Genomic DNA, 22864 nt, shown 5'->3' on the forward strand with positions numbered 1-22864 from the left:
AGGAAAATGTGTCACTGGGGCTCCAGGTTTTGAGATTTCTTTTGCTTAAGCTTCCCTCAGTGTGACTGTCAGTTGACTTCCTGTTGATGTAAGAAGATGCAGGAATCTCAGTTATTCCTCCAGCACCACATGTACCTGCATGCCACCATGTTCTCCACCACAGTGCTAATGGACTGAACCTTTGAAACTGCAAGCAAGCCCCCTCAGCTCAATGTTTTCCTTTAAGAGTTGTCATGGTGATGATGTCTTTGCACACAATACCTTAAGATGCTGCTGCTGTGGACTATCAAAATGTCAGTGGGGTTACACTCTTCCTGGGAACTATAAAGGTGACTCTATTTCTTAGAAGTAAATAGATTTTGATTGTCTTATAATTACCTAGAAAGCAAGAGATAATTGGCAACCTCTTTTAACAAGCCCCACTATCTTGATGAATTGGTTCCAAAAATGCTTGGTTCTTATGCTGCTCAATATTGAAACTCCAGAGAGAAAATGAGAAGCACGCTGATCACACTGAGTACTGTGTGTGCTTCTCAGCCAGCGATAGGATAAGCAAGTTAACTGAAGAATCCACCCAAGATTGTTGGCCACAGCAAGAGGTTCTTCATCAATGGAAAACCGAAGTCTTATTGTGAAAAGGGGAAATGTATCAGAAACATAAAGCAATGGGGTTTCCCACTGGACCAGATAAAGACATGTTGGGTAACGGAAGCAATATCAACTATCATGTAGTAGAATCCTAATAAAGCGTATACTTTAGAAACAAATTTAGTTTTGCAGGTGTGGAACCTGTAAATAGCCTTTATAGGGCAGCAACAAGAAAGGAGAGTGGATTTCATGGTATAGAATTGTCCAAATACCCAGGAGAAAGAGTCCAAGTGAATGTCAGAGGGATGGCCAGCTAGCAAATGGTTCAGGATAAGGAATACCAGAGCTGGAATTATCCTGGAAGCTTCGAGTAATGACTTCATTAGCAAATGGAGCCAGAAGTTAATTTTCGAGGTATATTTATGCCACAAATCTTACCTAGTTATTTCTACTCTCACTTGTATTAGCAATTCAACTTCTGGTTAGTAGCAGACTAGTCTGGTTTACTAGAGACCAGTGGCTTCTTCAGATCTTTGGGGGACAATGTAAAGATTTAAGGTTGTCTGTGACAGGGGCTGGAATGCAGCTGTGGTTCAGTGATAGGTTTTGTCTAGCGTGTACAAGGGCCCGGGTTCAGTCCCCAGTGCTGGGGGAAGAGAGAGACTTTCTGTGCCTTCACCTCTAGGAGCCCCTGCACACGGTTGCTGTATAACCTCACATAATGACAACTGCAAAACAGGCGCACACAAAAGGCTCCTTACCCCACTCCTTTTCTTTGCAACTGCCAGATCGAAATAATTTTCTCTCTTTGTTCTCCCTACCCAGGAGACGCTTTCCCCAGTTCTTCCGTGAAGGAATTATGTATTCAACCACGCGGAGTCCTTAACTAAAATGCACTCCACATAAAATCGCTAAGGTGACTGTCCAGGAAAGTACCAAAAAAGCGATGTACTCAAAGGGTGATCTTTAGGCTTCTTGAGGAGGAATTACTAAAACAAGTCACTTGAAGGTTAAAAATATTTACAACTTAAAAACACAGCACGAAGATAAAAAGGGTTCCTGGTCAGATCTACGCCTCAGGAATCCTGGAGGCAATGTGAAACCCAAGCTGTGACTGGGAAAAGGAATGCAAAGTATTAACAAGTCCTAGCAATGTGCCGTCATCACTGCCTAGAAATATTTTCCCCTCGCTTCTGAAACATCGTCCTTCTTATCTGCTTTGGAACAGCCCCTCTTCCCTCTCCTTGTTTTGCTGGCCAGTGGAAGAGATGAGTCATTTTACCATCTGGGCTAAAGGAGAGAGAGATGTTATGCCTGAATAAAACAGAATTTTATCTGCATAATAATGGCCCACAGTCCAAAATATCTCTTCTTCGGGTGTCCTTATCTACACTCGTATCTGTCCAAATCAAAATTAAAGGGTATTCTACAAAAGCAATTCGTGGCTACTTACTCCTGTTTCTAAGCTGACATTTCCAAACTTTTGGCAACATAGACTAGAGGCAACACTGGGTGCTTAACAATCTGGGCAAGTTGGATTAAAATAATTTAGCAAAAATATGAAGTGCTATGTTTTGTTTTTTAAGAGTCATTCCGAATCCTCAACAGCACCAATCTCTCAAACCAAAGTTAAGAGCTGAAAAAGATAAAGCCAGTATTTGTATGTAGGTTTAATCAGTGCTGTTCAAAGTCTGCAAATTTTCACATTGTGTGTGTTTGTGTAAGTGCACGTATGTGTGTGTAAATGTTGATAAATGCCAACTCAGGAGAATAGACATATCTCTTACTCTTGTGAAATATGCAGATGAGTAAGGTAAAAAGTATATTTCCTTTCCTGAAGGAATATGAGACCTTTACTCAAAATGTCATAGCAGATAATCAACTCTTGTTGTCTAAGATTAGCATTATTTTTCATAAATAATTGATGAAGATTATACAGTTTTGTGTTATATTATAGATTTACATATACCTTTATCTTTAATTTTTTTCAAATATGAGTAAGACTTTCAGTTCCTTGAAGAAGTAAGTTTACTAATACTTGCCTAAGTTCTATATCCTAATTGTTGCATTGACAAGCATTTCTGAGGAAGATAGACAAAATCTATGGGTCTTAGAATCAAGTGATACGATATTGCAATATAATATAAGATATAATTTAATTTTCCCTCAGTTTTTTATCACACAGGCCCTAAAATCCTTGGTATTCTCTAAGCTTCAGTGGTGGGCAGATTTTTTTATTTTGTTATTTGGTCTTTAGCCATGGTTTCTGACTCAAACTTCATTTCCTCAATGACAGGGATTTCTCTTGTTCTGATGAGTCGCTCACTGTGAGTCCTGGATAGTTTCAGGGTAGGGGCTGGCCTAGAAAGAGCAATCATGATTGGCAGTTTGGAATTTTCAGCCCCCTCCCACCCCACCCGCACTGTGCGCCCCTTCTCCAGGAAGATGAGAGTGTCTGACTATTAAGCGTGATCATGTTGATACCCCATGAAGCCAGCATGGAATCTCAGAGTTGGAAGTTCAAAAGTTTTCACTGAGTGGATATAGGCACACACTGAGAGCGGGGCACCTAGCATCTTCACAGGTAACTCTGTGTTCGGGCTACTTGATCATGTAGCGTTTATCTGCATCCTTCACCATACTCCTTAGAAGACACGAGTGAGTATGTGCCCCTGAGTTCTCTCACCCATCTTAGTTGTAGGAACCCTGATATGTAATCAAGTAAGCAAGAAGAGGAGTGACTTGGCAACTCCCCAGGGGTGGTTGGCATCTCACCCGGTTGGCATCTCAATCTGGAGGCAGTCTTTGGCAGCCCTTAGGTTGTGCAAGGTAGATAATGCCCTGGTTGAGTTGTAAAATACTTAGCTGGTATTGGAGAATCAACCAGTGTAAGGAAAAGTAAACAAACTCACACATTTGGTTACAAAAGTGTTTAAAAAAGGTTAAGTATAACGGAAGAAAAATGTGTTTTTCATTCAGTTCCCTTTATCGTTTATATAAAGAAGAGCCAAGGGAACCACAATATTCAGTATGAAAAACAGATGACGTAAGTGTGAATAGATCTTGGAACTTTGAGCTCTCCGATCTACAGCTCATGGGGATATGTTGTGAGAAGGAATCTTGTCTAAAGAGAAAGTTTCAAACATTTCACTTTTAACGATTTACAATTGAAGTGAAACTTTATTTCAGTGAGCTCCACAAATATTGTTAAATGTTAAACAATCTTGGAGAAGGACTTCCTGTTGAATTAAAAAAAAAAAATCAGTACCAATGTCCTGGCTAGTTGTATGTCAACTTGACACAAGCTAGTCATCTGAAAGGAATAAACCTCAATTGAGAAAATGTCCCATAAGGATCCAGCTGTAGGGCATTTTCTTAATTAGTGATTGATGGGGAGGGCCCAGCCCATGATGGGTGGTACCATCCCTGGGCTGCTGATCCCAGGTTCTGTAAGCAGGCTGAGCCAGTAATGAGGAGCCAGCCATTTGGAAGCACGCCTCCACGGCCTCTGCACCAGCTCCAGCATCAAGATTCCTGCCTTGCTTGAGTTTCTGTCCTGACTTCCCTCAATGATGAACAGTGCTGTGGAAGTGTAAGCCAAGTAAAGTCCTTTCCTCCCCAACTTGATTTTGGTCCTAATGTTTAATTGCAGCAACAGAAACCCTAACTAAGACAGTCAATTCTTCTAATTTTTTAGATTTTGATTTTTTTCCACTACTCAGATCATAAAGTATTATGGATCCCATTAGCTTATTTTGTCCCCGTGTTTTGCAATTACTGTAATTAAAATGTATATGGTAAGTGTCTTAAACATCCACACATTAAAAAGTTGATGCTAAATGCTGTTTTAATACTGGCTAGGTGCCCTGCAATGGATGTTTGTCATTTCTTTTGGAATTTGAATTCCTTCCTATTTGAAGAATTCCTACCGTATAAATTTTTTTTCTCATTTTTTTATTAAAAATTTCCATCTCCTCCCCTCCTCCTCCCCCTTCCCTCCCCTCCCTTCCACCCATACCCCCACTCCCTCCCTCTCCAAGCCAAAGAGCCATCAGGGTTCCCTTCACTATGTTAAGTTCAAGGTCCTTCCAGCTCCCCCTAAGTCCAGGAAGGTGAGCAACCAAACTGACAAGGCTCACAGTGAGCCCGTCCGTGCTGTAGAGTTCAAGCTCATTGCCGTTGTCCTTGGTTTCTCAGTCCTCCTCCACCATCAGCCACATTCAGAGAGTCCGGTTTGGTCCCCTGTTCCATCAGTCCCATTCCAACTGGACTTGGTGGTCTCCTGTTAGATCTGTCCCACCGTCTCAATGGATGATCGCACCCCTCACGGTCCTGACTTCCTTGCTCATGATCTCCCTCCTTTTGCTCCTCATCGGGACCTTGGGAGCTCAGTCCAGTGCTCCTATGTGGGGCTCTGTCATTTTCTCCATCCAATGCCAGGTGAAGGTTCTATGGTGATATGCAAGATATTCATGAGTATGGCAATAGGATCTGGACATTTCTGGCACCCTCTCCTCAGCTGCCCAAGGACCTAGCTGGGGGCGTCTTCCTGGACACCTGGGAACCCCTCTAGAGTCAAGTCTCTGCCAACCCTAGAATGGCTCCCTTAATTAAGATATATAATTCCTTGTTCCCATACCCACCCTTCCTATATCCCAACCATCCTATTCCCCCAAGCTCTTCCCATCCTCCACTTCACACTTTTCTCTCCCCATCCCTCCATCCCCCCATCCCACCCCACCCCAAAGTTCCCATTTTTTGTCCGGCAATCTTGTCTACTTCCAATATCCAGGAGGATAACTATATGTTTTTCTTTGGATTCACCTTCTTATTTAGTTTCTCTAGGATTTTTTACGAATTATAGGCTCAATGTCCTTTATTTATGGCTAGAAACCAATTATGAGTGAGTACATCCCATGTTCATCTTTTTGGGCCTGGGTTACCTCACTCAGGATGGTGTTTTCTATTTCCATCCATTTGCATGCAAAATTCAAGATGTCATTGTTTTTTACCGCCAAGTAGTACTCTAATATGTATATATTCCACACTTTCTTCATCCATTCTTCCACTGAAGGGCATCTAGGTTGTTTCCAGGTTCTGGCTATTACAAATAATGCTGCTGTAAACATAGTTGAACAAATGCTTTTGTAATATGATTGGGCATCTCTTGGGTAAATTCCCAAGAGTGGGATTATACCGTATAAATTTTATGCAGAAGCAGACGTTCTAATTATACTATCAGAAAGTATCAACTACCACTGTCCCTCTTTTGGTTGGCACATGACTTAGGCTCTGGTAACGAGATACCCTTTCCAGGGACTTTGGCTAGGGAGCAGGTGAGATAAAGAAGCATGGTCAGAGAAGGATTTGTTTTGGCAGAATAGCAGCCAGTTTTGAGCAGTCAAGTTATTGCAAGCCTGTACCAGAGCAAGCCAGGTCATCCCATCCCATGCACTGGAGCAAGCCAGCTCATCCCATCCCATGCACTGGAGTGGCTGCAATGTGCTTGCCAGTTTGGCTATGCTTCAAGCCTCAAGCTATAAAGTTACATATCCAACCTCCTTTTGCTCCTGCCAGTTTCCCAAGTCAGACTCTCCAGTCTTCTGGGAACTGTCTTTTAGAAATAAGCCTTTCAATTCTGTCTTTTGTTCTTTAACCAGCCAGTTTCTATTACAACCCCGTTACTGTTCTCAACATGAGGACATATGAGTAGTCACTTTAAGTTTGACATCTTCCCCTTAAAAGTATAGGATTCATTATGAGTTGACAGAATCTCTACTGTCTACCGCATTCTATTCTTGCCAGTGCTCAAGACTCACATGGGCATACAACCCAGAGTATGCCCGCTAGGCTTGGATAATCTATTTGCCAATGTATGTGTTCAAAATAGCATGCTATCTCTTATTCCTCCTGAATACACTGGAATAATAGTAGTGAACTTTCTAACCAAACGTCAGAGTCCCGAAGATAATGGGAAGGGAGACATCAACCCAGAGAGAGCAACACATTTTTAGAAAATAGTTTTGAGTATTACTGATGGATTCAGACATGACAGCTACAAACTCAAAACAACTTGGAAACGGGTCGTAGTGGAAGCAGAGAACAAGGAGAGTTAAGCTGCTCCCGAGCTGTTTAGGATTTTAGAATCCTAGGTTTTGTTGCTTCATCAGTCAGCAGTAAGAAAGACCTGGACTGAAAACAGGTCCATCAGAACGGGTCGGATCACACACATCATTTGTAGTTTTCCAGTAGCCCAACTTCAAAAGCAAAAAGGATGATAAAACTAAATTTAAAATCTAACATAAAGTATTAATACTTAATGTAGAAGTTGTTAGTAACATATATTTTTTTAAAAAAAAATGTTTTGTACTTTTTATTGCTCTTATTCCCATGTATCTTAGTAAGATGTGTGATGTCTGAAGTGCCCCACAGCTATGTGAGCTGGCAGACTGGACAACGGAGCACTGCATGATGCTGAGTGTGAAAACATTTAAAAAGCAAATCTCTTTTCTCTCAGACAGACAAAGGCTAAAAAAAATCCACTTTAAATAAGTTTAATATCCTAATTCACAGTTTTGGCATTATACTATTTGGGAGGCATCAATACAGAGATAGCAACACATTTTTAGAAAATAGTTTTGAGTATTACTGATGGATTCAGACATGAAAGCTACAAACTCAAAACAACTACTCTTAAAGTAAGGGCAGATCCAAAGTCACAGAATTTCCAATAAGTGTGTTATTTTCAGATCCAGACGCAAACCAATTATAACATGCACATGAAGAAAGAGGAATGCTAAAGCGGAAAGATGCTAACAAGGGCGCTGAAATAGATGAATTCATTCTAGAGAAAAGAGGGAACCTTCAAAATGAAAAGGAAACCTTTATTTGAATCTTTGGAGAAATAAAAGATAATATTATGCTCATAAAGAAAGTGTTATAAAAAGTAATCATAGAAATGAAAAATACAGTGAGTGAAATAACAAGTCAAAAGAAGCAATTAAGTATATAGAGTTTTGAATGCTCTCAGAAAGGCACAAAAAGATGAAAGGGTGGTGTTAAAGAAGAATATGAAAGTATAAAGAGACAGGAGGCAACTCTAGAAAAGTTTCCCTTTAGATGTAAGCCTTTACACAGAATGATTTACCCAGTGCCCAGCAAGAAAATCAAAAGCGACCCACATTCAGAATAAATCATAAAATTTTAGTTCATATACATAATAGCACTATACCTCAGTGTTTCAAAAGGAAAACTGGGTCACTTAGAATCATTCTAGCAAGTTTAGGCAAGGTTCACACTACTTTAGAGAAGACTGGTAGAACAGATTCAAATGTAAGAATCTATTAAATTACATATAAATAAAATTCATTTATATATAAGATACACACATATATAAGTAAATATAAAATTACATCAAAGTCACACTAGGCTACCAAGAGAACATCTATCCTTCCCACAAGAATAAAAGAAAAGCAAACAAAAAGCCCAGAGTCCCAAGAACTGGTGTTAGCTCAGGGAAACTCAGCTCTGCAAAGCCCACCTTGTGCAAACCATTCCCAGCAGAAGCCACAGCAGCAGAGTGGGCGTCTCTACCCCTAATCCTGCGCTTTCACAGAGCCCTGTACCAGACAGCAGGCTGGCTCTCCTCCACAGCCCCTGGAGGTGATTGCTAGCCTTGATCACATCCTTGCACAGCCTGGGTACGGTCCTAGCTGGGGCTGCGAGGGACTGAAGAAAGCACAGACACATGGACACAGAAAAGCTGGGAACCAGTGGTCCGGGCTATCTGCTGTAGAAGTTGCAGCATCCCAGAAGTTAGGTGTGTTTATTATATACACCTGAACAGGTAGACAGGGTTATTACATATAGATAAACAAGCAGGCGGGGTTAGCTAGTCTCCTAGGAGCAATCTCTGTGGGGAGCAGTCTTCAGGTCATAAAAATGACCCATACATGTGGAGGGTGTGGGGGGGATATTACCTGGATGTTTTCAGCATTTGCCCTTGGAGCCAAGGAAGGCCATGCCATCCCTCTGCACCCCATTCAGGGAAGGCTATGCCACTCCCATAGGACTGAAGCGTTGCTCCTTGCCATGACTGTGCTCATGTTCACAACACACATATTCACTCAGGACTTCATTTGCTCCCTACATGGACTTATGATGCTAACATTTACCTTCCAAATCTTACACGAGTGCCTCTAATTGGCAGAACCTGCATTATAGGTGGAAGTCTGGAAGGAAAGGATCTAAGCAAATTTCTCAGCTTTCCAATGACTCCAGAATAGGAAAGTCTTTAGGAGGCTGCACTGAAGACTGAGGAAGCAAATGTTTTTAATCTATTCCAGACACACACACACACACACACACACACACACACACACACACGTGTGCGCAAACCTTCTTTCCATGTTGCACACGACAGTTGCCATGTAACTGTACTTAAACTCTACAAAAGGGGAGGGTCAAAAATCTTATTTTTGTTGATCTCAACCTGATGCTGATGTTCAGTATAACTCAGTGTTTCTCAAAATCAACCCTGAATTAGAGTTAGCGGTGGAGCTCACTAAGTACAAATTACCAAGCCCCACTTCCACTGTGCCTGATTTAACTTGTCTGTTGATGTGAGAGGCAGCCTCCAAATTTGAGTTTTCTAACAATTTCTGGGTGATGCTGATATCGCTTGGCTGGTGACAGCAGTTTCAGAAGTACAGATATAATCTACAGGACAAAGGATGTCAGAAGATGCAATTGATACAGTGTTTCTAATTTATTTTTACAAACTATTTCCTGGGCCCTCAACCACGACTCAGCGGGTCACATAAGGCATCTGAATTACAGCATAAAGAAGAGCTTCTCCCATCTCCCACACTCTCCTACCACTAGGTCAACTCCATGAGTTCTACAGGATTAAGCAATATCATTTCAGTCTTGAAAAGATATTAGCTAGAGTGCTTAATTACGACACGGTTTCTTAGAAGAAACGTGTTCGAGGACTTTGGCATCTGATGATGAAATGATGGGTATACAAGCTAGAGTCTCAAAGAATTAGGTTAAAGTAGCTAACATGGACTGGATCAGTCTTGTGTAGCCCAGGGTGGGCTTGAACTCACAGACATCCGTCTGCCTCTGTCTCCAAGTGCTGGGATTAAAGGTGATTTAAGGCATGTGCCACCACTGCTTAGCCTCTATGGCTAACTAGTATGGCTTAGCTCCACACTGTGATCTTCAGGCAAGCTTATTTGTTATAGCACAAACAAAATATCACCCACATTCCATACACACCAGGTACATGCATGGTACATATGCATATATGTAGGTAAACACACATACGCCTGAAATAAATAAACAAAATGAAAACAGAACAAAAACAATGCTAGCTAACACCATGGTGAGATGTGGAGGTAGAGGCAGCTCCTGTGGCATCTGTAACTCCAGAAGCAGAGGCCTAGAAACTGGTATTACTGAGGCTCTCTAGCAAAGGGCAAGATGAATCAGATGAGCCCAGGCAAGAAGAGGCTACTTTTAAAAATGGTAATTAAACAAATTCCAAAAAATCTGAACTAGAAATGAATAGAAACATGCACCTCCAAACTGTAAGGTAAACAGACAAGGGGAGGTTTTAACCAACAGTCTAACCAAGACTCAGGCCTGCATCCCCCCCCCCACCCCCACCAAGACAGGCAAGGAAGCCAAGAATTAAGCCAGATGAGAATTAAATTCGGGGTAAAGAAAACTGAAGGTGGCTAATGACTCACAAAACTACCTTGTAACTGAAGGTTTCTCTCCTGCCCGCCAGTTCCTGAATTACCACTCTAAGGTTTAATATTAATCACAAACCTTTGGGCCTTTTTATCAACTACTTCTTACAACTTAAATTAATCCATTTATATTATTCTATATTTTACTGCAAGGCTCATGACCTGTTACCTCACATCTTGCTTCTTGGGCGGCTGCTGGCATCTCTCTGACTCCACCTTCTTTTTTCCTTTAGCTTTGAATTTCCTGCCTACCTATATTCTACCCTGTCATAGGCCAAAGCAGCTCCTTTATTAGCCAATGATAATAAAATATATTCACAGCATATAAAAGGACATCCCACATCACTACCAGGAAGGGAATGAATCAGAAGTTTACCAAGATTTGGAAGGAATTCTATTGTTGAAGAAATATGTATCTGAGCCAAAAATGTGTTTCCCTGCTAAAAATTCAAAACTCCTATCTGTGGGCTCCTGGTTGTACCTGCTACTGATAACTCTGCTCAGAACAATCTTCTTTCTGGAAGAAAAGATGAGAGCAGGGAAATCCATATGATGAAGGTCTGAGCGCACCAAGGAGTTAACAATGCTTCGGCGATAAATGAAAACACTTGACCTACACTTCCCACTCATCCCGACATTGGCCGAAACATGCCAAAGAGAAGTCCAGGCAGACAGTGACCAGGAGACAAAGATTTGGGTTCGAAACTGTCCAAGGGAATGTTTTTAAAACCCTCATCAGGAATGCTACAAAGAAGAACCTCTGTAGAAATCCCCTCAAATCACCAAGTCACTTCGGTCACATGCAAAGAGCAACTGGAACACAACAACAGGTGGAATGCAGCAAGTCCACCCACCACCGAGCTTGCTGTGCTGCAAACTGTCTTGATAAACAACCTTTTTGAATGTTGTAGGCTGTTGGTTAATTTCTAGAGTTCTGGGGAAGTCGCTTCTGACAGTTTTGCTAGGATTCTCCCAGCTTATTACAGTGGTTCTCACCCTGTGACCCTTGAATACGGTTCCTCATGTGGTGGTGACCCCCAAACATAGTTATTATCTTTGTTGCCATTTCACAGCTGCCATTTTGTTACTGTTATGAATTGCAATACAGATATCGTATTTGCAGGGTATCTGATACACTACCCCCGTGAAAGGGCTGTTTGACTCCCATCGGGGTCGCGGCCCACAGCTTGAAAACCACTGGCTTACATGTAAAACCATTATCAGAGGTCTTTGTACTTCCATGTTTGTCGACTTTACTCTAAGACTGTGATTAGAACACAGGTCCTCTCTTTGCTGGTTGATTCTTTGGATTATGCCCATGGCTATTGATGTACATGTGTATCACGATTACCTGGAAGGTCTGTTATCTATAGCTGGGTCTTCATGGAAGTTTCTGATTCAGGCCTGAGACTATACCTGGAAACTTACATTTCAAAAACTTCTTAAGTAAAACAGATGCTGTTGTTCTGGTGAACATTTTTTAAGACTACACCACACTGTGTGGTTGCTGCTTCAGGGAGTGCTTGCCAACTATGCAACACATAATGCATTTACACTAGTACATACTATTATCTCATGTGCACACAATAATACAGCTTATAAACTCATATGGATTTAGTACTAAGTTCTAGGTATGATTTTTTTCATTTAATAGGTTGTTTAATATGTACCAACAATGTATAGATGTGTATTGTTATTTTCACATATTAAAATAGTAAATCCAGGCCAGAGAGGTAAGTAGATTACTCAGAAGCTGTAGCAGGAAGCTGCTTGTTCGTTACCCAGCTGCCCAGACTCCCAAAATAACCACATAGAAACCATATTATTTGCAATATTGTTTGGCGAAAAACTTAAGCATATTTCTGGATAACTTATATCTTAAATTAACCCATATCCATTAATCTGTGTATTGCCATGAGGTTGTGGCTTACTGGGTAGAGTTCTTGCATCTGTCTCAGGTGGCACTACATGGCTTCTCCCTGACTCTGCCCTTTTTTCTCCCAGCATTCAGTTAAGTTTTCCCCACCTACCTCTGTTCTACCCTATCACAGGCCCAAAACAGCTTCTTTATTCATTAACCAATAAAAGTAACACATACACAGAAGGACTTCCAACATCATCTCCCCTTTTCTGTTTAAAAAAAGGAAGGTTTTAACTTTAACATAGTAATTACAAAAAACAAAACAGGTATCAAAAAAGAATTACAGTTATAATATTTATATATATTTTATCTTTTATCATAATTAAGGAAAACTATAACTATCTATTCTTCAACTCCATCGAAGACTCCAGAAGGATATATAACCTAAGAAAACAGGAAATGCATTGTAAACAACTTCCAAAACTCTAAAAATCACAGAGACATCTCGCTGCCTGGACAGTCACCCAAAGTTCTTTGGTAATGTTACAGGCACCCATTTTCAGACTACAGGCAGACTTTTCCATGAAGCAGGAAATTTCAAAGACAGTTCTGCCTATATTGGCAGTTTGTCAGTCACCATTTTACTGTGTCCTGCAGAATGTCTGGCAGACTCTTTTATGACACAGGAACCCTGAAGGACTGTCTAGCCTTTAGTCAAGTTCAGCAGTCATTTTTCTGTGGGTCCTGCATGTCCAGTTCATACAGCATACCACTAAGCAGTCCAGACAAGAGCAGTATTTTGCCCAAATGGCTAACAAACTCCATAAGGAGCTTCTTCGATGCCCATCTTCCTCTTGAAGTAGATTGGTGCTGCCAGGAGCAGACGTGTCTCATTGTCATGAAAAGTCTTAAGTTATTAAAACATTTTAAATGCCATATTCTGAAGGTCTCTGAAAGATTTGAAGAATACCCATCTAACTGAAATATATCTCTCTATATCTAGGAAACCTAACATGACTACAAGCTTGACTATTAAAGATGATTATCTATTGACCTATATTTCTTAATTATACATTACATTTTTAAATGAGCTGCACAAAAACAATACCTCAATCAAGAGCAGAAAAATACATATAACAAGATTGACATCAAATTTGTATCAATAAACCAAGATTCATACCAATGCAATGATATGGATATGATATAGAGATGAATACTTTGTAATATGTAATGTATAATTAAAAATATAAGTTAATAGATAATCAAAAGCTTGTAGTCATGTTAGTTAGGCTTTCTAGATATATGGAGATATATTTCAGTTAGATAGGTATTCTTCAAATCTTCCAGAGACCTTCAGAATATGGCATTTAAAATGTTTTAATAACTTAGGACTTTTCATAACAATGAGACACATCTGCTCCTAGCAGCACCAATAACTTCAATTGGAAGATGGGCATCGAAGGGGGTCCTTATGAGTTTGTTAGCCATTTGGGCAAAGTACTGCTCTTGTCTGGACTGCTTAGTGGTATGCTGTATGAACTGGACATGCAGGACCCACAGAAAAATGACTGCTGAACTTGCCTAAAGGTGAGATTGCCCCTGCAGGCTTCCTGTGTCATGAAAGAGTCTGTCAGACACTCTGCAGGACACAGTAAAATGGTGACTGACAAACTGCCAATATAGGCGGAACTGTCTTTGAAATTTCCTGCTTCATGGAAAAGTCTGCCAGAGACTATGGGCCAGTAGGCTGAAGATAGATGCTCCAATGATACAGAAGAACTTTGGCTGACTGTCCAGGCAGCGAGGTGTCTTTGTCATTTCTAGAGTTTTGGAAGTTGTTTACAATGCACTTCCTGTTTACTTAGGAAATAGTATATCCTTCTGGAGTCTGTGATGGAGCTGTAATAGAATAGATAACTATAGTTATAGTTTTCCTTAGTTATGATAAAAGATAAAGCATAAATATTGTAATTGTAATTATTTTTGATATATGTAATTGCTATGTTAAAGTTAAAATCTTTCTTTTTATTTAGACAGAAAAGGGGAGTTGATGAGGGAGTCTCCTCTGTATGCTGTGAATACCATTGGTTAATAAAGAAGCTGTTTCAGCCAGTGGCTTAGCAGAATAGAACTAGGAGGGAAAAACTAAACTGAATGCTTGGAGAAAGAAGGCAGAGTCAAGAGAAGCCATGTAGCCCTGCCAGAGAAAGATGCTGGACAGAACTTTCCCTGGTAAGCACAGCCTCGTGGTGATATACAGATTAATAGAAATGGGTTAAATTGAGATGTAAGAGTTAGACAATAAGAAGCTAGAGCTAATGAGAAAAGCAGTGACTCAATTAATACAGTTTCTGTGTGGTTATTTCGAGTCTGTGCAGCCAGGAATGAATTAGCGGCCTCCTACTACAAGAAGTACACAATTATAAATGCAGGAGTTAGTGTGGGAATTTATCTGTCTGGGCTTAGAGTTCATGCTTTCAGCCCCACCCCAGCACTTCTCAGACTGCAACATAAATCACTTGTGAGGTCTTGGACGACTGTGCTTGGGACATGCTTGCAAGATTAAAAACAATGACTCACATAGTGAGTAAGTGATTGCTATTTTGGATTTATTTTTCTATCCTTTAATGGCATTGCAATAAAAATATCATTGAAAGCCAGATGATGGTGGTGCATGCCTTTAATCTCAGCACTCAGGAGTCAGAGGCAGTTGGATCTCTGTGAGTTCAAAGCCAGCCTAGGCTACAAGAGCTAGTTCCAGGACATCCAGAACTGTTACACAGTGAAACCCCATCTCGAAAAACCAAAAGAAAAAATAGTCATTCAAGTGCTGTGTCTTTATCATATGTCTGTTTGATAATGTACCCTTTCAAGAACAAGCCTTTAGTTGGTATATTAGTCAGGGTTCTCTAGAGTCACAGCACACTATGTGTGTGTGTGTGTATATATATATATTATATAGAGTTCAATGTATATGTGTAATTTATATATGTGTGTATGTATATATTATATAGAGTTCAATATATATGTGTAATTTATATATGTGTGTGTGCATGTATATATTATATAAAGTTCAATATATATGTGTAATTTATATGTGTGTGTGTGTGTGTGTGTGTGTAATTTAGTGGAATAACTTACAGACTGCGGTCCAATTAATCCAACAGTGACTACCTGTGAATGGAAAGTCCTAGAATCCAGTAGTTGCTCAGCCCCATCGCGCTGGGTGTCTCAGCTGGTCTTCAGTATGTACTGGAAACCCAAAGAAGTAGGCTCCAATGCCATTGAAGGAATGGGGTGTGCTAGCTAGGCGAGGCCAAGCATGTAAAGAGCAAATCTTCATTCTTCCATGTCCTTTTATAGGCTTTCAGAAGAGGAGGGAGGCAGATGAAAGGGGTGTGTCTTCCCACCTCAAGATCAGGATCAGAGGTGTGTCTTCCCACCTCCAAGATCCGGACTAGAAGTGAACTCACCCACTTCAAACCAAGCAGACTGTCTCTTACAGGTTCCAGTTACAGTCAGGTTGACAACCAAAAAAAGCCATCACAGTTGGCAACCAGGTTTGAAAGCTCTGATTTGGCATTCATTTTTTTTTCTTAGTTACTCTTAACTTAGTTGGAAGGTGATATTGTTTTCCACTTATAGTACTTTCATAAATCTCTCTTTAGAAGTTGAAGAAAATACATTAATGAAAGAAAAACAAAACTGCAAGCAGTATACACAGCTATGGTATGAAAACTATTGAAATTTGAGAATCCCCTGCTTGTCAGCCGGTTAGTGTGTTCAACTAAACCCATCTGCAAGAATTTAAAGGGGAAATTAGAGGAATGTAATTAAAATATAAATTCTCTTTCAAGAAGGCAAGGACTTGGAAACGTGTAAAAGACAGAGTAATATCATTTTCCAATAAAATATATCTACTGTAGTAGTCTGGGAATTAAACTTGGTTTCAAAAATGTCTAGCCAATTCTCGTGGTCTAGGTTTGCATGGGAAATTTCCCACAAACTGTTTACATCAATGGCGGAAAAAAAATAGTTCCAGTTCACTGGCGGATTTTACAGTTAAAGGACATCACAAGAAGTGGGGTCTTAATTCGTGGGGGAGGCGACGTGTTAAATATATCCCGGGCTTTAGGCACTAGGCGATGGAGCTGGAGATGGGGGCGGGGAGGTAGAGAAGAAAGCTGGACTGTAACCAGAGAAGCGGGCCGGCTTCAGGATGAGAAAAGAGGACATGTGCATCACTGACATAATGAACTTCAACTGTGACTGCGTTTAAATTAAGCAAGGTGTCCAGGGACTCCAGCTGTTGTATTTATTTTGGTGATGTGTGACGAGAGCTGTTACCTCCCAGCCTGACAACCGATTTAGCTTAGAGATGTCAGCTGCTTAACTCTGGTCAGGCCAAATCTACTCTCTACCTGCTCTAAGGGAACAGAATCAGAGACCAGAGCGGGTGGAGCGAGCCCTGATCGGTGGCGCACTCCGGTCAGGGCGAGCAAATGACCTCCTTCCCGCTGCTATGGGAACTGTCATCGCTTGGGGTTTCCTTTCCCTGTACTTAAACTGCAAATATTTTCTTGTACTTGAACTGCAAATTCTAGTGGCGTCGGGCCGGAATTCAGCACCTCCATCTTGCCGGGGGGCTGCGGGAATGCCGAGAAGTGTAACTGCGCCAGTCCCCAGCTCGGCTCTCCACACCCCCTTTCCTTACAGGAGACCCCGCCCTTCTCTCCCAGCCCAAACCACAAAAGGCCGAACCGGCGCAGCGGGCCGCGGCGCCCCGCCCCCGCCCCAAACGTCGCAGTGCTGCAGGGGAAGGCGCAGGGCCAGACAGGAGGCGGGGCCGAGTGCGTCTCCCCCGCTCGGCGGCCAATCAGCGACGGCCCTCGGCGAGCGCCTGGGGAGCCGGGCGGAGAGGCGGCCCGAGTTATTTTCCCTTTTTCTGCCACGTCCAGCCACTGACGTAAGCCCACTTCTCGGGCTCCGATTGGACGCGTGCGGTTTCCCTGTCGAGGGTCGCGGGGCCTATTGGCTGAGCCTCCAGCGGGGCGGGACGAAGGCGCTGACTTCCTCCGCCTCCTTCGCGGCGCAAGGGGCGGGACGCGCTGCCGCCGCCGCCACCGCCGCCGCCTCTGCTTCCGCCGCCGCCGCCGCCACCGCCGCCGCCGCCGCTGCAGCCGCTGCGCGTTCCGGCGGGGGAGGAGTCGGAGGCGGAGAAGAAGGCGGTGGTGGCGGGTGGAGGATCGAGCGCCGATCTCGCTCTGGAGCCGCTGCACATTCCGGTGAGGGGACATTTTCTCTCTCTCTCTCTCTCTCTCACTCTCTCTCCCCAATCTGGCTGGTTTGGTCAGAGGGGATCTGGGTGACGGAGCCGCTGCCCCGGCGCCTGGGCTTCGGTGGTGGCTCCTGCGGAGCGGGCCGGGCCGCGGCCGGCCATGGTGGGTGGGGTTGGCGGCTGAGAGGCCGCTCGCCTCCCGGGCCTCGTCCAGCCCGCTCGGGGCCGCGCTCTAGCCCGAGCCGCCCGTCGCGCCCTCCGCCCGCCCGCCCGCTCCCGCCGGCTCCCCCGCCGTCCTTGGTGCCCGGGCCAAGGACCTGGCGCCTTCCCCCCCCACTCCTCGCGGCTCGGCAGTGCCGCCCACCCCTCGGGCCCGACGCGGTGGACCATGGCGTCGCAGGCCTGCGGGCCCCTGTCCGTGGGGCACGCCTTCCTCCCTGGCCCCTCGCTGCTCCCCGTTTCTGCGTCCTCCCCGGTTGTCACCGAAGCCCAGGCCCCCAGACACCCTGTCAGACGGTGTCAGTGGCCTAGCGCCTTCTCGGGCAGCAGCGTTAGGCCCGAGCACGCCTGTCAGAGAGGCACCTTCAGGGCCGCCCTCCCACCCCGCCCCCACCCCCACCCCCACCCCAACCCCAAGATTCCTCCTGGTTAATCACTTTTGCGCTCATACAAAATGGTGAGTTGAAAGCTGCCCAGACCAAGTTAGAGAAAAGGGAAGAAGGTAAATAGTTTTTTGTTTTTTTTTTTTTTTTTTTTCTGGAAGAAGAATCGGGGAGGTTTTTCTCTTCGGGCATTTAAAAAAAACTGTCTACATAATCACTGTTTTGAGTCTCCTCGTTCTGCCTCTTTTTAAAGGGGCCTTGGTTCTCCTATTTTCATCACGAAATATTTGCTCCTATTTCTTTTAAGATGGCAGTCATCGTGGCTGAAGACTCCCAGGTCGTTTAAAGAGTATGTCAATAAACATCAACATTGCAGAAATAAACGTAACAGTTTTTGTGCTTGTCTTCTGGATTTCATGTCGTTTTTATACGCAGTAACTTTAATCTTTTATTACAGACGTGCAGCCTTGGTGTGAAATTCAGCAGTATAAAGGAAGGAGTCCTAAGTAAAATGTGAACATTGTCCCCTCCGGTGCCGCACCACTATTGAGATTTGGTGGGCGTCCTTCAACGTGCTTCCCCAAATGCACCTTTAAATTAGACACATACATGAAGAGTTGGCTGATGCGGGGGTGGGGGTGGGGGGTGAGGGTTATACCGAGCACGTTTTGTGTAAAGCTTCTTTCTTCACCTAATGACATGTCTTGGACACAGTCCCTTGTTTCATGTTCTCAGAGTCCAACATATTTCTTTAATTAGATGGACTTTAATTAAACTTTCCTATTGAAACCTGTTTAAATTGATTACAGTTGGAAGTTACGCTTTATACTGAAGGTAGCTCATTGATTGGTTGATGCTGAATTGTAAACTTAAGTCCTTGATTTTAGAACGGTTCACAGTGTGGAAGACTAAAAATACTACCGGTTTCCCTTGTATTTCCTCCATCCCAAGATCCAGCCACTGTTGATCCCTGAAACACTGTTTCTGGAGCACAGGTCCATAGAAATAGGTTTGCAGAGCTAAAGGACTTGAGTATTTAAATTTGATAGACATCTAACCCTCGTTGTTACTCTCTTCGAAGGTATTTTGACTCTTTCTTGAGTATTTCTTCTAGGTGATCTTCAGACCAATTGTAATTTAAATTTTAAAATCCCTATTTTGAATAAGGTTCTGTATGAATTCTTAGAACTATTTCATAGTCATAACCCCCCTTCCAGGTTTGTCCTCACCTTTTTCTTCACATCCTGCTTTATAGTAAAGCTTTAGTTAACCCCCATATATAGTTGACATTCCTTTCAAATATTTCCACTTCCTTTATGATTGGTTGTTTAAATGAAAGGTAACTCTTCTTTTTCTTGTCTCTGGAAATACGAAAGCTTGTTTTGTTCCGTTTTTCATGGGGCTTATGTTTTTATTTAGTATTTAATTATCTGAAAATAGTTTTGTGGTTTTCTTTCTAATTTTTGTAACATTTTGGTCATTGAATTGCCAGGTAGGTACTGCATATTATTGAATAGTAGAGTTAATAGTTAAAGTATGGTGTTATTTTTTTATTTTAAGGTGAATGCTAGCATTAAAAATATTTCACGAAGCTTTCTAATAGCCAATACTAAGTTAAAACATGACCTTCTATTTTTAGTTTTCCAAGACAATATTATTTTCATTTTTAAAAACATAGAGCGTGCATGTGTGTGTGTTTGTACACGTGTATGTTGCTACAGCATGCATATAGAGGTCAGAGAACAACTTGTGGGAGATAATTCTTCTATCATGGGGTGCTGGGTATTAGATGCATATTGTCAGGCTTTGTGGCAAGCACCTTTCCCTGGTGAGCCATCTTGTTGACACCTATTATTTTCATTCTTGTTAATATGTTTCAAAAACCTTAAGAAGTGGATATTAGGTTTTATTTATTTATTTATTGACATCTTTTCAGTTATATGTGTGGTTCTATTTGGATATTACCAGTACAGCTTGTATACTAGTTTCCTGAAAGAGGTTATCTTTTCAAAGAGTCAACTTTATTGGCAGTAAATTAGACATAATGAAATGTACTTATTCAAAATGTACAACTCATTTTGTCTTCATAAAAGTAATGGCAATTACTACAGAATAAAATATAACACAATCAGGATAGTATTTTCATCTCTCTGAAAACATTGGTTTCTCTTGGTCTGCAATTTCATATAATTGAAATTATTTCTTTTGTGTCTGCCTTTTCCTCATATCATGTTTTTGAAGATAATTGTGCTTGTTTAACTGCTTCACTTCCTTTTATTGTGAAGTAGTTCATGATAGTTGATTTACTACTGTTTTAGTCATCTATGAGTATTTGGGTTGTTGCTGATTTAGGGTTGTTATTAATAATTTAGGGTTGTTATTAATAAAAGTGCGTGAACATTCATTCTGAGCTCTTATGTGAATTAAAAACTTTTTTATACCTAAAAAAAAATCTCTACAAGTGGTATTTATGGGCTTGTATGGAAACTGAATGTTTAATCTTTACCCTGTTTTAGTTGTCTGCCAATGACATGTTTGCTTTATATCTACATTCTCACACCCTTCTAGTATATGTGTGGTAGTATTACACTGATTTTTATTTTTGTTTTTCACTTGTTTTCTTGGTCTTTCTGAAAAAGAGATTTTGTTTTGTAGCTGAGACTGTTGTGAACTCACTATGTAGCCTAAGCTATCCTTGAACTCTTAATCCTCCTGCCTCAGGTTTCTGACTACTGAGATTATAGGCATTTCATCATTCCTGGTTCACAGTGAATAACTTGTATTTATTTACTGGACAGCAAACGATGCTGATAACTGTTGTCATTTGTAAAGGTTTCCTTCAGATCATATAGCCATTTTTAGAAAGCAGCTTATCTCAATTTTAAAGCTTTTGAAATATGATCTTTATACAGCATTGACAGGCAAGAAAACACACATTTCAATATGAAGATTTTGTTTTGCTTTGTTTCCAAACTGTAAATGTGAGGTGTGGCATAATTATTAAAAAAAAAAAAAAAAAAAAAAAAAAACAGAGACATATATTGTGGTTCAACCTGAAGACCAGAAAACCAAAGCAGCACTGGCTCATACCTCTGCCTCAGTCAGAAAAGGCTCTAATACTGATTTTGTGTCCAGGCGCAGACTGAGCCTTTCAAGCTTTAGACACAGTAGTGGGAAGTTTCTTGGATGTTGCAGGATTCTTACCTTTGACATTCAGGAGCTTTCTAAATGAATTAATCTTACACTGAACAACCTGACCATAATAGCCAAGCACTTGTTTTTTTTAGGCATGTTAGTATCTTGTTTGGGCTTTTCTGCAATTACATCTTTTTATTGTTTTAATGTGACATGATGGTCTGATGTCATAGTCTGAGCTTGGGAAGCATATCTAGTTGATAATATTTTCCTTCAAGTTGTGTGTATTTCTGAACTGATTACTTCATCATGTTTTAATGGAATGCAATTGTTTTCCGTATTTTCTTTATTGGCCATTTTGGTTTTGGTTTCAGAACTTACCTTCTTCAACCAGATCTTCAGTTATCGTTACTTGCTGTTCTCTGGATATATGATTTTCTTGTTTGTATGGAAACATTGCTTTTCATATTAATAGATATTCTTTGAGCTTTTGTTTTCTGAAGGCTGGCTGGTCTCTCTTGGTCAGGGACAGGTGCAAACATGGTGTAGAAGATACGTTATACCCAATTAGACGACATACTTCGTTTTTTTTTTAATCAGGGGTTATAAAATCGTTGGTTAGATTTTTTGTTTCCTTGTCTTGATTGTTTCCACAAGCTAACATTCCTCTGATACTCATTTTCCTCTCCTGGATTTTCGGGCTCTAAATTAATACTTGTTTCTTCAATTTTTACTTCCTGGCTATATCCCTTGATTACATGAGCCTCCTCAGTACTTTCTCCCAAATTAATATTTTCTTGACTCTTCATTGTTAAAATATCTTTCATTGTGTGTGACATCTCGTCAGTAGGCTGAGCCCCTTCCAGAATGGCCTTCTCATAAATTGAGATATTTTCAATAGGACTTATGGTAGGTTCAGTACATATCCAATATTTAACAAGTTTTTTGGCATCTGGAATATTATGAATCAGGTCATTCATTATGCCTAAAATTTCTTTGGGGCATCCCTTATTAATCAGGTTCAGGCATTGAGAAATTGTTTTGTTTACTTTTTCAGTAAATAATCTTTATCTTCTTCTGCCATGATAGTCCAGAAGGATCTGACAGGGTTTTCATTTCTTTTGGCTCAGACTGATTTGCTATTCAGTTAGGAGGCATTTTTCAGCCCCTTTCCTTTGCCAGTTCTCTACTCAATCATCTGAGCTTTTCTCTCTTCTGTGGTTTCTTTGGGCCAAACTGATTTATAGACAGCTCCTGCTACTGAGTATCTGCCTTAGTCAATAGTTTTTGACCTTTCAATCAGTCTGGTATTAGACAAGTTAGTCCTAGCTGCACCTTCAAAATGTTATTATGCTTTTTGATGGTGCCTTATCTCTTTGTGTCCTGAGGACGGGTATTGATAACAGATACAACCAGTTCTGATCATAGTAATTCTTTTTCAAGAGGCTGCAGTTGCATTTCATTTGTATTTTGATAAATAAAGCATACCTGAGGGTCGGAAAAGTGAAACAGCCACACTGGCCAGCCTTATAGACCAGGAAGCAATGACACACACCTTTAATCTCAGTAATCATACTAGCTTGCCATAGAAACCAGGTGGTAATGGTACACACCCTTAATCTCAGAACTAGAAAGGATTATA

General features: G+C 41.4%; 1 protein-coding gene across 1 annotated transcript in view; it reads left to right on the forward strand.

The window, feature by feature from the left end:
* The first annotated feature begins 17334 nt into the window (after positions 1-17334).
* The window catches only part of Pja2 (praja ring finger ubiquitin ligase 2), a 49630-nt gene continuing 44100 nt past the window's right edge, over positions 17335-22864 (forward strand). The window contains exon 1 of the mRNA XM_038339138.2: positions 17335-17492. The gene's annotated coding sequence lies outside the window, so the exon portion shown is untranslated. The remainder of the gene's footprint in view (positions 17493-22864) is intronic.

Source organism: Arvicola amphibius, chromosome 8 (assembly GCF_903992535.2).
Source record: "Arvicola amphibius chromosome 8, mArvAmp1.2, whole genome shotgun sequence".
Classification (NCBI taxonomy): domain Eukaryota; kingdom Metazoa; phylum Chordata; class Mammalia; order Rodentia; family Cricetidae; genus Arvicola; species Arvicola amphibius.